We start from the raw sequence: 12,939 nt of genomic DNA on the forward strand, positions 1-12,939 counted from the left end.
ATTTGCATATAAGCTAAACAAGCTATAGCTTAGGGCCTCACTCTTTTGGAGGGGCCCCAAAAATTTAAAGGAAAAAAACCTGGATGTTCATTTCGAAAATATAAGATAAAAAACAAATAAAATAAAACCTTAATCTTAATTGTATTTCAGTTCAACAATTACTTTGATAAAATACATATTTTGTTATGTGCAAATGGCTTTAGATACCTATTAGGTTCACAAATTACCATATAGCATATATTCAATGTATGACAATTTGTTGTTGACAAAGGACATCTGGACATATAAAGGGCCCCATTACCTTCAGTAGCTTAGGGCCGCATCAAACCTAAATCCAGCCCTGGACACAGTGCATTTTCACATACATTTTGTTGTAACTCACAATTTATGTGGATTTAACTTGCACGTATTCAGCTTCATTCGCTTGGGAATTAAAAAATAAATAAATAGAAAGGGGTCTGGCGTCCAAGAAAAGAGACTTTTTTACGATACATGGTTTTGGCTTTAAGTGCTATCCCCAGAATGTAACCCCAGCATAAGCTAAAGCCTGTACTGTATTGCTATCTCCTTCAGAAATACTGCTTAAGGGAGATCTCATGAGAAGCTAATTGGTTTTTCAGCCTGGCCTTCTAAACTGATAGTTTCATACCACCTGAGCACATTAGGACACATTACTATGAAGCCTTTTGGTGGGTGGTATGACTCTGTATATAGAAGGGTGGGGAAAGCAGCATAAGAAACTAACACACTCCAATGCAAAAGTGAACCTGATATAGCAGCAGGGGTAGCTAACACGGTGCCCTCTGGATGTTTGCCAATGCTGGCTGTTAATAACAGTGTCTCCAGTTCCAGTTATGAGTCATGGTGACAGGCACCTCTCTGGATGTGTTGCTGTAAGTGCTGCTGCTTCAGGACAGCCTTGGAGGCAAAGCTCCACTCTACCACCCCCTGAGACTTCTAAACTCCACTTTCTATGGTACAGTGGTGCCCCGCAAGACGAATGCCTCGCAAGACAGAAAACCCGCAAGACAAAAGGGTTTTCTGTTTGCAGAGGCGCTTCGCAAGACGAATTTCCCTATGGGCTTGCTTCGCAAGACGAAAATTGATGAGTTTTTTTCCGCTCCAAAACCCCTTTTTCTGAAGCGCTAAGCTGCTAAAAGCATTTTAGCAGCAAAACCGCTAATCCCTTAAGCCTTAAAAAGCCGTTTTTAGCCCTTAAACTGTCAATAGCGCTAATAGCGCTAATCCGCCAATGGGCTTGCTTCGCAAGACGAAAAAAACGCAAGACGAAAAGACTCGCGGAACGGATTCTTTTCGTCTTGCGAGGCACCACTGTATGACCTTCTCTTGGCACCTTTTTCACCTTAGCAGAGGAAGCAGGCCAAGGCTGCAGTGGCCAGCATACTTGAAGGTAATAAAACAAGCAAGGGGAAAGTTCTATTAATTCCATGGAGGTAAAGAAACAAGGGGAGGTATCCACTTCACATGTTCTATCAGTGCAAGGATTTCCTCTTGCACAACGGTTCTTCCCACTAACTCTTCCTTTGCGCACTCCACACCCAACCCTCCCTACAACAGATTCAGGGCAGAGAATTCCATTGCGCAAGCAGAAATCCTTCTGCTGACACAGAACATGTTACTTGGATGGTTTTGGAGTGTTGGCTTTGGAGTCCATCACTCAGCAAAGCCTCTCTCAACCAACTAACTAAAAATATATGAATTACAGACTTCTTCCTACAGTCACTCAGAAATTCAAATTAAAAGTTGAAATGGAAAAGAACAACAAAGAAAAATACTCTTTAAGCCAGGAGGACTGGAAAGACGGGATTGGCATCTATGGCTGGCCTTATTTCAATACCTTGCTATAGGCACAAGACCACAAAGTTCACTATTGATGCTGATGCTAATTTGCTTCTGAAAAGGGGAGACTATAAAGTCAGCTGTGTGGAAAGAAGAACTAACGGTAAAGTATTCCATCACACATTGAGAACGGCTTAACAGGAACTGCACCATTACGGCAAATACTTGGTTATTTCTTTTCTTCGCTGATTCTTCTCAAGATGCACATAATCCAACCCATTTCTCTTTGGCAAGACTTACCGTATTTTTCGCTCTATAAGATGCACCAGGCCATAAGATGCACCTAGTTTTTGGAGGAGGAAAACAAGAAAAAAATATTCTGAATCCCAGAAGCCAGAACAGCAAGAGGGATCACTGCGCAATGAAAGCAGCAATCCCTCTTGCTGTACCGGCTTCTGGGATAGCTGCGCAGCCTGCATTCGCTCCATAAGACGCACACACATTTCCCCTTACTTTTTAGGAGGGAAAAAGTGAGTCTTATAGAGCAAAAAATACAGTACATCTAATGAATTCACTAGAAATTTCTCATAAGAAAATGAATATACAGAAAAGAATTGTTTCTAATCAATTTTAATTTTCAAATAGGCATCATCTTAATGGGAAAGCTTTCCACATAAAAATGTGATCAGCTCTAAGAAACACTCAGATGTATAAAAGCTGCATAACTCTGCTACCAGTAAGCCAATATGTAGTGTGGTTCAATGACTATTGAAATAAATGGCTATTCTTTTGAAATAAAAGGCCCTAACTGAAGGGAGAATCCAGAAATCCATGGACTATTTTGACAAGTAGGTGGAGCTACACATCATTCAAGTGATGTCATATGATACCAGGAGATTCAAAGTTAAAGCCACAGGAGCAAGCAGAGGTTTATCTCTGATATCAGTACAGTAGTCTCACAGCGCTAAGATTGTATGTGTGTATAATATATATATATACATATATATATCCTGCCTTTTCTTTTTATCAAGCCAGCAGAGGCTTATGTCTGGCATTGTGCTGGGAACTACAACACTAACATCAGAGATCAGTCTCTGCTTGCTCTTTGATAGTAAAAGGCTGCAGCAGGGGCTCATCCCACAATGCTAAGATCAGAAATAAACCTCTGCCTGGTGCCTTTTAAGAGCTGTGCAAATGCTTATGTCCGATATTAGTGCTGTGGTACCATGGCTTAATTTAATGGATTTAATGGAAGCATGGTTTTATTTAAGTGTTGCAGCATTTCCATCCTCGCTCTATGTGTGTGTGTATAAGCACATGTATCTAAATATATTACACATACACAGGCATACTTTTAAGGAATATGCACTCAGCACAGGAGTTTTGCTGGATTTGGTTCTGGCCACGCACATGCCTATTGTTGCATGCCACCCCAATCTCCAAGCCGTGTGAGATTCCAGGGGTTCCAGGCGCTTACCCAAGGCTCAGTTTCCTTGGAATGAGGAACAGCAGAAACTTTGGTGCAGGTGCACTGAGTTGGCCCAACGTTGGTGGGGGGGAGGCTGTCATGCATGCATAGTGTTGAGCCATGCCTGCTGGGAGGCACTAGTTATCGCAGGTGTGTGTGTGCAGAGGGTGAAAATCGCCCTCCAAGCCTCCTACCCCACGCCGTGCAAACCAACACTCACCCAGAGGTGGCGAGGGATGACTGCCCCCCTCAGTATTGGAAGGCACAGCCCCCTGCCTCAAAATATTAAGGGGGCGGAAGTCCCTTGCACTCCCTATACCCGGCACCCCTGCTGTGGTGTCTTTATAATATATGATTTATTTATCATAATAATAAAGTCACAACTCTACAATTCCATAATTCTATGAGGGGCTCATAGCATTAACCATAGCTGTCAACCTTCCCCCTTTTTTGCGGGAAATTCCCTTATTCCAGCGCCATTTCCTGCTGCTTCCCGCTGCTATCCCAGATTGTTAGATATCCCATAGACTATCCCCAGGACAGGTGAGGCTGCTGATCCCTTATTTTTGAGGCTGCTGATCCCTTATTTTCAAATCTGAAAGTTGACAGCTATGGTATTAACACCCCAAGAAGGTATTGTTTCTCCCATGGCCTCAGCCTTGGATTCCAGCAGAAATCAGGCATGTCTCCATCTCTCGGCTGGCTAGCCTGCTTCTACCTCATAAAAACCTCAAGTCTGGCTTTTGTCTTTCTTTCTAACTAACAGACATTTGAGGGAAGAGAGGCTCACCCATTTGCCTCTGGCACAGAGCAACGACCCTTTTTACCTGAACAAAACATGCTTAGGCCATTGCCAATAAAGTTTCAGGGCTATTCCAGCAATTGAATCCTTGCTGGATCAATGGATTAGAAGGATCTCCGGTATACAGCCTACACCCCTCCAATCTCACTATATAAGGGATATCTTGAAAAATAGCATCCAGTGCACGGCGGCAAAAGGTCAACATGCATATACAGGGTGAGTCCTTTAAAAGAGGCCCCGTGGATACAGAGTACACATGTTCCACGGAGCCTCTTTTAAAAGACTCACCCTGTACATACTTGCTAGCCTTCTTGTTGGCATTGTAAAGTCATTTCATAAACCTAGTGACACTACGAAAAGGAAGGAGCAACCAGGAATCATTTCAGAGTAAAATACCATCCATCTATGCAGTTTCTACTACAGTAGAATTTTTCAGCAGCCAATGTAAACAGCATACCACAGCAGAATGTAAGTGCTATCTATTATTAACGCTCTAATTCAACAAACATATAAAGTTCAAGTCTCTATTTTTAAAACAATTGCTTGATTCTTTTTAATCTTGACACAAAGAGCAGCAACACGGTTCCTCAAGCCAAATGTGTCCCGCCTCAGAGTGGGGCAGGATGTTGACTTGCTGCTCCTTTCTCTCACCCCAAGTTATCCTTCTGTAAATATTAACACTTAATTGATTTACCAGGGATGCGGGTGGCGCTGTGGGTTAAACCAGAGAGCCTAGGGCTTGCCGATCAGAAGGTCGGCGGTTCGAATTCCCGCGATGGGGTGAGCACCTGTTGCTCGGTCCCAGCTCCTGTCAACCTAGCAGTTCAAAAGCATGTCAAAGTGCAAGTAGATAAATAGGTACCGCTCCGGCGGGAAGGTAAACGGCGTTTCCGTGCGCTGCTCTGGTTCGCCAGAAGCGGCTTAGTCATGCTGGCCACATGACCCAGAAGCTGTGCGCCGGCTCCCTCGGCCAATAAAGCGAGATGAGCGCTACAACCCCAGAGTCGGCCACGACTGGACCTAATGGTCAGGGATCCCTTTACCTAATTGATTTACCACAACTAGTTCTATGTTTTCCAACAGAATTACATGACCACTATAAACTTAACTGGCCAATAATACTAAATATAATCATACTAAAATTATTTTATCATGTTTTAATGAGATATCATTTTGGAGAAAGATTTTGGAGGCCCTCCCCTCCCTCCCCAATCACCAGGCTGGAGGCCACACCATCCTAGGGTTAGAAGGACAGTAGCCCTGTCATCTTAGGGCAGGAACCACCAATCTTTTTCAACCAGCGGACACATTTTCAATTTTGAGAGAAAGCTGTGGATGCCAGTCACAAAATAGGTTAGGAGAGGAGGGGCACAACACAAAATGGCTGCCATGGGGAGTGTAATAACACAAAATTAGAGAGACAGTCAGCCCTGGCAACCTTATACTTAGCATGGGAAGTCAGCTATATCCTGCAGATCCTGACTGTGGAGATCAATTAGTATAGATTTTACACATACACACAAACACTGATCCTGTTGCTGTCTAATAGCAACAAGAAGCATTCCTCAGTACCAGGGAAAATACACAAGATGGTCACACCACAATCACACTAATTTCACAGAAATGTATCTGCACATTTTGGTCCACAACTTACTTTCTAGGAGGGCTAGAGACTTACTTTTTTAAAAGCTCAGAGTCTGGTGCACCTGCCCAGAAACACTGTCCTAAGGGAAAAACAACAGGCAAGGGGCCAGCCTTGTCTAATCTCACCTAAAATTGGGAATACACAGACGCTTGCTTTGATTTCTATACTGAAAACAAAGCTATGACTTTAGGTAAGACGATCCAGAAACCTAATCAGGGAGAAACAACTGTTGGAATGTTCAGCCTGGATATGTGTGTAAATAAAACCTCGCCACCAGTCATTATTCAAAGGTATGTGCCGACACTCTTCAATGATGTGCATAGGCACGGAGTTCCAAATTGTAGGTGCTGCCACACTAAAATACTGATTTCTTATTGATGTGAAACAAGTATGTGCCACCTGTAACAATGCCAGGCAGTGGTGGCTTGAGGAGAAATGGAAAGTGCTGCCCTGCTGCTACTGCCTGCACAGCTGTTGCCATTGCCAAAGAAGCACCACCAGCATCAGTGCGGACTTCCGGAGCTGCTTCTCTCCTGGAGGTGCCAACTGCAACCTGAGACAGTGCCTTCATCCCTAATGGCTGCTCCAGCCCTGATACCAGTTTGCCAGACTGAAGTCACTGAGTGGGCACATATGAGGTAAGGAAATTCTGCAAGTAAAGTGACCCCAAGCTGCTAAACATGAGCCAATTCTCTTCCCAAAGCACTGTTTGCGCTAGGTTGCAGAACTCCTCCTAGCCTGCAAGCAGGGAGGGTGAGTGGAACAATGAGGAGCAGGGCAAGAGAAGCCATGGATGGCTGCATCGTCTCCAATGGCAAGGTAACTTTTAAATACTGTACTAGCTACTTTGCAACACTTCTAACCCAGTCCCCGTCCTGGAAATAAAATGAACATATACGTATAGCTCTCTATATATACCCACACTCACATATATAAGAGCTAATTGTTCATTGTGCAACTGCTTCAAAATATTTAATCATAACGCTGGAAAAACCCAACAGGGTTTTCCAAAATGTGTTCCTTGCATCTAAAGAAATAATTTTGGGTTGTTAATTTACTTTCCTGCAGTTCTCTGTGTGCCCACTTGGTGTCCCACTGGGACCGAAAAACACAGAACACTATTGAAAGGTAAAGCAGCCAAAGAGAAAGAAAGGCACACATTTCACTTGAGGTGCAAACATATGTAAGATACCAGGAAAGATTTGGCAAACACCTTGTCACAGACAAAGTGCAAAACTCAAATGTATTGTTAACACGTCAACCTAATCTCTGAGAGATGAGAGACTCCAGGGGCTCTAGTGATTACCCAGAGTTCAGTTTCCTTAGAATGAAGGTCAAGGGGGACTGTGGTGTCTTTAGGACATATGGTTTCATTTGCACATGCAGTGGTACCTCGGGTTACATACGCTTCAGGTTACATACGCTTCAGGTTACATACGCTTCAGGTTACAGATACTTCAGGTTACAGACTCCGCTAGCCCAGAAATATTACCTCAGGTTAAGAACTTTACTTCAGGATGAGAACAGAAATCATGCTCCGGCGGTGCAGAGGCAGCGGGCGGCCCCATTAGCTAAAGTGGTGCTTCAGGTTAAGTTTCAGGTTAAGTACGGACCTCCGGAACCAATTAAGTACGTAACCAGAGATACCACTGTATATACAACAAGAACATAGGCTGGAGAGGCTCACAGCATTAACATCCCCAAAGATTTTGCTTCCCCTTTAGGTTTCTAGGAGAGACCCAAAGTCCAGCATAAAGCAAACATGTCTCTGTTTCTTCAGCTTCCAGTCTGCTCTTTCAGCTCACTCATACAACTCTGGCTACTGTTTTCCTAAACTGCAGCTAGGTAAGGGAAGTGTAGGAAAAGGCCCACCCATTTATTCTATGACACAGAGAAACCTCTTTGCTTCTGCTAAATCACGGTACTTAACTAGTTAGGCCTTACTTTGATAAAGGTTTGGCATTGTTCCCTTTATGCGCTACAATCTCCCAGCCTCTTTCTTTTGTTGCCTCCCTTTGGCATTATCTGTTAGAACTATCAAATACATCTTTCTTCCTATTATGACACCCCTGTAGTTCCTACATTTATTCACATCCTGTGCTAACCATTCCACACAGTCATAAAATAGAGCCCCATCAAACCTAGGGGGGCTGTACATTTACACTGCAAAATTCTAGATATTTTCAGACCATTTGTATTGCTGTTGCTGCTATAAACACTAAAACGGGTATGCTAATGTCAAAGGCTCAAATTCCTTTTGCTCAGAAAAGGAACAGAGAGAGATGAAATTTTTTGACCTTTGCTGATAACATTGCTGCAGTTATTAGGAGGTATAAATAATAAATAGCCACCACAAATGCTCTTAGAATACACTGCTTCATTTTTAACAATTTAATCTTGAATTTACCCAAGCATGGGACCTGATACTTGGCTGCTGCAAATCTTATGACCATCCCTGTCTTCTGAAATACCATGCCTGGTTTGAGTCTGTGTTGTTGCCAGTCGAAGATCAATTGTACTAACCCATGGCAAGTGAGCTCATTGCAAGGTATAGGACTAAGGTGGTCTTTTAAGTACAGTGGCCTCAGGTTCTTTAAGGCTTTATTATATACTAATTGTAATACCTTGGAGACGGCTTGGTAGCATACTGGCAACCAGTGCAGTTTCTTCAACACAGTTGTTATATTAGTAGCCAATGCTTGATAGCAACCAGGCTGTAGAATTCTGCTGCTGCTTCCAAACCAGCTTCAGGGGTAACATCCACAGCAGAGTGTTTGAAGCGCTTTGTAGTCCTGATCTCCCCTATCCTTATTCCCACCCCTTCTTAAACACAGACCCATTTTACTTATGAAGAATTGAGACAGAGTGGGGAGCATACCTAATGTCATAGTATTTGTAGGCAGTTGCACAATGTTAATTTTTGTTCCTGTGTAAGTTTTCGTTTATTTTTGCTTGATTCTAACATGTTTATATGAATGTTATAATATTGTTATAAATTATTATTGCAATATTTCCCAACTATATTGTATAATTTTTAGTGGGAGGGGCTGTAGCTTAAGAGTACATGCTTTGCAAATGAATACATGCTATGCCATAGGTAAATGAAAATTTACCTATGGCACAGCATGTATGCAAATCTGTGCCCTCTTTTGCGAGCAGGGCAGAGCGCCCAATCAAGAAAGAATGTACAGTGGTACCTCTGGCTGCGAACAGGATCCGTTCCGGAGGCCCGTTCACAACATGAATAGAATGCAACCTGCTTCTCGGCGCATCTGCGCACGTGCAGGTTGCGATTCGCCACTTCTGCGCATGCACGTGACGTCATTTTGCATGTCTGCGCATACGCAAGCAGCAAAACCTGGAAGTAACCCTTCCAGGTCGCCACGGGATGCAACCTGAAAAAACGTATCATGAAGCAAACATAACATGAGGTATGACTGTACCTGGGCCAAAAAAAAAAGGTGCCCTTACATTGCACAAATTCATGACAGAGGCAAAATTAGAAAACAACTATACTACACCAGATCTCGATTTCCTAGTTAATACGCAGCCCACACCCATTGACTCATGAGTGATACCATCGAAACCAGTGGCATTTCTTTGAATTAAATGAAATAGTGTGCTGTGGAATGTTACAAACCGACAAAGATGGCCTTTTTGTAAGAAAAGCCAAATGCTAGAATCAAAGGACATAGACAACTTGTTAAATCTCATCATTTGATAAAAATCTGTTGGGAGACGTCATCATTTGGCAGATTAAATGTTATTACTCCAGCTCTATCTTGTAAATAAACTGAATTACCTACAGTCTCCACACACTCCACCCCTTCTATGATTCCGCAAATCACGTTTTTAAGGGGAGGGGACTATTCTTGGATTGACCAATATTAGTCATATTCAGAGTAAATCAGGGGTCTACTCTTGAGTATGATTTAAGAGGGATAACACCAATTGTGTAGCCGCCTTTCCCCTTTCCTTCCCACTCTTTTCACTTTCCATTTGCGTTTTTGTGATTTGGTATATTTAAAATGAGGAAGCTTTATAGAGAGTTTGTCAATGTGTCTCAGTGGAAAACCTGCTGTGCTGCGTAAAATTGTGTTTCATTTCATTAGAATGATGGTTTCAGTCAGAGATTTAGTAGCTGTGTTGGTTCTATAAAGAAAAGAAATGTAGAACGACCGGTAGTTCAAAAGCCTACTTGTACTCCTTTCAAACAGGAGACTCAGGAGATAATATATTTGAGGCGGTTCCCGCCTCAACTACCTTCCCCTTGGTAGTGTTTGCAGAAATGAGGGGTTTTTTTTAAATAAAAGGATGTTTCATTGGCCTGGTTTTCATCAATAGAATCCACCTTTTCAGTTCATATGCAAATACCTTGGCTTCATGGCAATTGATTTCTCCCCAGCCAGGAGCACAGCTGCTTCTCATGAATACAAGAGGTTTACTCTGAAGAACTGTCACTGTGGGTTTCTTTATTCACTTGTGTGGAACAAATGCCAAAAGAATGCTGTATTTTAGGGGGAACTTTTGGATCTCACCATGCTGTTTATTACAGTCATCACATTAAACAAAGCCAAGCATGGCAAGGTCTACTGTACATAATAAAGCGGATTTTGTTCCTTTAAACAGTGGGGAATTTCTTTCAGAATGGAGGCATTGCAAATACTAGGTTTGGGCTGAATAAGAAAATCCATACCCTGAAAAGCTTTTCATCTTAGAAAAACATTAACATGAGCAACGGTGGAAACTGGGGGATGAGCGTGAGAGGAATTGTCAGAAAGAATATGTACTTAAATAGGGCAAGCTCTCACTACACAGCTTTGGTGAGTCAATTTTTAAATAAACCCCAGGATATAAATAAATGAATAAATTAGAGAAATATCACAAGTCTCCAGTGACCATCTGCCTTGTGTTACCATTCGGCATTTTACCAGATGCACAATGCTAACACTTGAATCTTGAGGAGAGATACAGGAGGATAGGGTGGCCACCTTATGTCTTAGTTGTGTTCTTCAAAAGATGGGAAAGCTATGGTGTAACTCCATTCTCTCCCAGCAATCATGAACTTTGGAATCATTGCAATGATCTATTTTTGTTTGTTTGTAATTCTCAACACAGTTAAAAGACAATCCTGAAATTTTGTTAGCCCATCTTAAGGAAAATTTTCTAAAAGCAATTATTATAATTCATACCTGGTGAGACCGGTCACAATACTGCAGGCATGCCCTTTTGCCATCTCATCATTTCCTGACAGAAATTAACATGGCCAAATCCACCAAAAGAGTAGTTTCTGGAGCTCCTAGAACTAGAAGAGGACTATAGGAAGAGGCATAAATTACTAAGAAGGAATCAGCTGTGAGTCCTACTCCCTGCTTTGCAGGCCTTTTCCACCTGGTCTGGGAAGGCAAGGCCCTGACTGACGCCAGCTGTCTCTTAGTGCAGACCCAGGTCATTAAGCCTGAGCTTCCACAGCTGTTACCAGTGAACCACCACCGGCAGTAACAGCTGTGTGAGTGTGATGAAAGGGTTCACCTGTATATTTGATGAAATTTGGAAGCCTATCATATACACACACAAACACAAAGTAATTTTTATATGGTTTCCCTTTGGTTCCAATAGGCCGCATTGCAAATTTGTATTGGCATCAGATGCTAAACATCAGCCATGTAGTCTGCTGCATGAATCAGTTTGTAACTTCCAATGTGAGGGAAATGGGTCCATCGTTTCCTGTATGCTTTCTGTGCTTCTTGTTTAGCTGTCATAAATACATGAAAGGATCAAAAAATGGCCCAGGCAGAGAAGGATCAAACTAGCAGATGAATATGAAAGTCTCAAAGCATCAGGTGTTTTGTCATTTAGAAGGGTGAATTTTACCAGGACATTTCATACGCATCACAAGGTTTGCTCAATATACCTACTGGGTGTTTTTGATGGCTAGAAAAATAAATATACCATTTTCACTGAAGGTGTAAATGGCAGCTGTAGTACGAGCATGCATGCCGCTTTTAAAAGAGCAGAGAGCGGTGAAAGTGATTGATTTTTTAAAAGCCAGGGAAAAGGACAGGGAAAGCTGCCCTGCCTTGACCATTTAGATATTTGGATATTTTTATACTGTGCTTCGGGATGCAGGTGGCGCTGTGGGTTAAATCACAGAGCCTAGGGCTTGCCGATCAGAAGGTCGGTGGTTCGAATCCCCGCGACGGGGTGAGCTCCCATTGCTCAGTCCCTGCTCCTGCCAGCCTAGCAGTTCAAAAGCACATCAAAAGTGCAAGTAGATAAATAGGTACCACTCCGACAGGAAGGTAAACGGCGTTTCCGTGTGCTGCTCTGGTTCGCCAGAAGCGGCTTAGTCATGGTGGCCACATGACCCGGAAGCTGTACGCCGGCTCCCTCAGCCTATAGAGCGAGATGAGCGCAGCAACCCCAGAGTCGTCTGCGACTGGACCTAACTGTCAGGGGTACCTTTACCTTTTATACTGTGCTTCAACCCAGAAATCATAGGGTAAGTATTAACAGGCCACGAGACAAACACCTGCAGAAGCAGTCTTCCATTGTTTTAGGAGTTAAAGTGATACTAGCTGCCAAGGGTGCCAACTTAAAATATGGGTGGGGGGGGTGGACGGTAAGCCCTGCATTGCATAAATCAATCACAAGACGCGACATACGAACATCATTTGAATGGCAATGCCCATCAACTGTGGGGGCCCCCTCAAATACTTGGGGGGGGGATCCCAGGCCCTTGGAGTTTGCTCCTATGCTAGCTGTGTGGAATAACAAATCTACACTGGTGCATTGCCTTAGCTTGACTAAAGCCTTGTCAGCATTTCTGCTTTTCACATAATCCAGACAGAAAGATATTTCTGCCCTCAAGACAGGCATTCAGACCTCTTTCAGTCATAAGCTAGCGTTTCTTGACAAATGGTTTCTTCTGTTCTATTCCACAGCTTCAGGGGTGATTACACATATTTACCCCCAGTATTTTGCTCAGTAACATATAACAAAATAAAATATATAATACAAATAATTAAAACCAATTCACATAAAATGCTTTATAACTACATGACTAATATAGTACAAGCAACATACTTAAAACTGACTTCACCAATCACAATTCTCCTAAGATGGTTTTAAGAGTAAAAAAAAGTTGGATTCTAGTCTTGGTTCTGGCACAGATTTCCTGCATGACTTAAAACAACCCACAGAGTCACCTTCTATTTTTACTCC

The 12,939-nt window shown here is 42.7% G+C and overlaps 1 long non-coding RNA gene across 2 annotated transcripts in view; it reads right to left on the bottom strand.

The window, feature by feature from the left end:
* Window positions 1–12,939, bottom strand: part of LOC310676022 — a 135,995-nt gene that overhangs the window by 98,593 nt on the left and 24,463 nt on the right. The window contains exon 4 of one of the 2 annotated variants that reach the window (XR_014510362.1): window positions 10,908–11,020. The exons of the other annotated variant lie outside the window; for it this stretch is intronic. This is a non-coding gene — a long non-coding RNA (uncharacterized lncRNA). The remainder of the gene's footprint in view (window positions 1–10,907; window positions 11,021–12,939) is intronic. 2 annotated transcript variants of the gene reach the window in all.

The sequence above is a fragment of the Podarcis tiliguerta genome (assembly GCF_965153285.1).
Source record: "Podarcis tiliguerta genome assembly, chromosome: 4".
NCBI classification, from domain to species: domain Eukaryota; kingdom Metazoa; phylum Chordata; class Lepidosauria; order Squamata; family Lacertidae; genus Podarcis; species Podarcis tiliguerta.